Below are 2,500 nucleotides of genomic sequence, written 5' to 3' on the forward strand. Positions count from 1 at the left end.
TTTTGAAAGATTCTCTGGACTGAAATTGAATGAACATAAAACAAAGGCACTAAGACTAGGTAGACAGAAAAGAGAGGTAAATCTTCCATTCTCAACAGTAGATGGAATAAAGATATTAGGAATCCATTTCGAAAGTAACCGAATGGCCAAAGACATTGAAGATAACTGGACAAGCAGGATTGATCGAGTGATCAAACTCATTAAAGAGTGGAGTAAACGTGACTTAAGTATTCAAGGGAAAGTAGTCGTGATAAAATCATTTCTTGTCAGTCAATTCATTTACGTTATGCAGTCGATTAGCCTTCCAACTGAGGTTCTGAATAAAATAAACTCAATTCTGTATAAGTTTCTGTGGCAGAAAAAAACACAGTAACAAGAAAGCTTTCGAGAAAGTAAAACGAAATGTAATGGAAGCGAGTGTAGAAGAAGGTGGTCTGAACATGATAAACATGATCCAGCTCCAAAAATGTTTTCACCTACAATGGGCAGGAAAACTGTTTGGGGCGACAGCCAAGGAAAACTGGAGTGTGATCCCTAAATGGCACATGGATAAACTTGTTAAAGAAAATGTGTTTCTCTTAAATTGTAGATCATAGGTTTGAACATGATAGATAACGATTTTTGGAAAGATGTAGTTAGTTCGTATCTTGACAGCAGGCCGTTAAAATCACTTTCAGACATCAAAAGTAACAACTTTCACTCCCAACTGCTGTTTAACAAGGCCTTGATAAAGTATAAAAACAAATTATTATTCTTCAAATCTTGGAATGAGAAAGGACTTGAACAAGTAAAAGACATAATCAATTTCAGGGAAAACAGAGTGTTGTCTTTAAGAGAGGTACAGGATATCGTGCGTAAAAACAAAGCAGGCATTGCTTTTTAATATAACGCATCGATAAATTCAATACCAAAGGCATGGCTTCAATGGATAGAAAGAGGGGGAAAGGAGGATGAAACACAGAAATGTGATGTAAGCCTGTACAACACAAATCTAAAACAGATTTTTTTTTTTAAATGCACTCATAAACAAAGAGAAAACTGTTCCCAACGCATACTACTTCTGGCTCAGAAAATTTGGTATCCACTTACTCGAGTCAACCTGGTCTATAGCGAGAGATATAACAACAGAAACTAAATTAAGAGTTCTGCACTGGAAAATTTTACACAACATCTACCCCACCTATATCCTTCTAAACAAAATGAAAGTAGCAGAAAACAATAAATGTCCCTATTGTAAAGATTTGGTAGATTACATTGAACACTTTTTTTTCATTGCCCAGTAACACACAACTTCTGGAAGTATATTGAACAAAAACTACTATCAGAAACAAGTGTCCACTTGAAACTGTCAGCATCAGATATCCTTTTAGGGATTGAAAATTCACCACATCTAAAAGGAAATTATGCGTATATCAATAATACATTATTAGTGGGTAAAATGTGTGTAAGTATATATAAATAAAAAGACCAACTCAGTCTTTCCCTTACAGGTTATTTTTGAACGAGAATTTGAAACAAGACGAATTCACGTGTTAAAAAAACAAAACAAAACAAAACAAAAACACCTCCATCTACAAATAACGTCAAATGATCGAATGAGAAGTGAGAAAGAGACAAATATGCACACAGAAAGCACACCAGAGCATGAACACACCCCCCTCCACCCCCCCACCCCGCCTCAACCCCACCCCCACCCCTCAGACAAACCAAACAATCTTCCAACACTACAGTTTTGCAAAGTGATTGTCCATATATGAAGAAACAGACATAGAACTGTGTATGAATGAAGGTGGAAAAAAAACAAAAAAAAAAAAAAAAGAAAAACATTTATTCCAAGTTTTGTACACTTAATTGTATGACTTGTACATTTTCCTTCCATATTATTGTAACAAGCCCAAAATCAGTGAAGGAAAAGTCAGTCGTATTCATTCCATAAACGCTGTTGATTACTTTGGCATTGTGTGATTTATATACAAACTAAAATGGTGGTCGACCCAAGAAAGTCCAGGTAAAAAAAAAAAAAAAAAAAAGATGCACACACCGCGCAAGCACACGGCACACACACACATGCACGCATATTCACACGCACTGACGTACGCACGCGGTAAGAAGGCACGAATGCACGCACACAAACTCTCTCTCTCTCTCTCTCTCTCTCTCTCTCTCTCTCTCTCTCTCTCTCTCTCTCTCTCTTAATGAAAAGAAAAGAAGCATTTAATTAAAGACTGAAGAAATGTTTGGGGTCTTTGCAGATGCAACACACACACACACACACACACTAGATCACAGCCTAACGTGTTGCAGGCCTATTACATTTAACACAGATCCTTTAACAGATAAATAAATAACAAAAACTGATCCTCAAGTTGGGTGTAAGCCCGGCACAAAATGAAACCTTAACCCTTAACGAAACTAAACTACATTCGATCTGTTAGCTCAATACGAATTGAAATCATCATCTTCTTCGCAAACGATTTATAATAATAGAAATATACAAAAT

General features: G+C 36.2%; 1 protein-coding gene across 2 annotated transcripts in view; it reads right to left on the reverse strand.

Moving 5' to 3' along the window:
* Positions 1-2,500, reverse strand: part of LOC143276470 (arsenite methyltransferase-like) — a 67,490-nt gene that overhangs the window by 64,736 nt on the left and 254 nt on the right. The window lies entirely within an intron of this gene.

Source organism: Babylonia areolata, chromosome 32 (genome assembly GCF_041734735.1).
Source record: "Babylonia areolata isolate BAREFJ2019XMU chromosome 32, ASM4173473v1, whole genome shotgun sequence".
Lineage (NCBI taxonomy): Eukaryota > Metazoa > Mollusca > Gastropoda > Neogastropoda > Buccinidae > Babylonia > Babylonia areolata.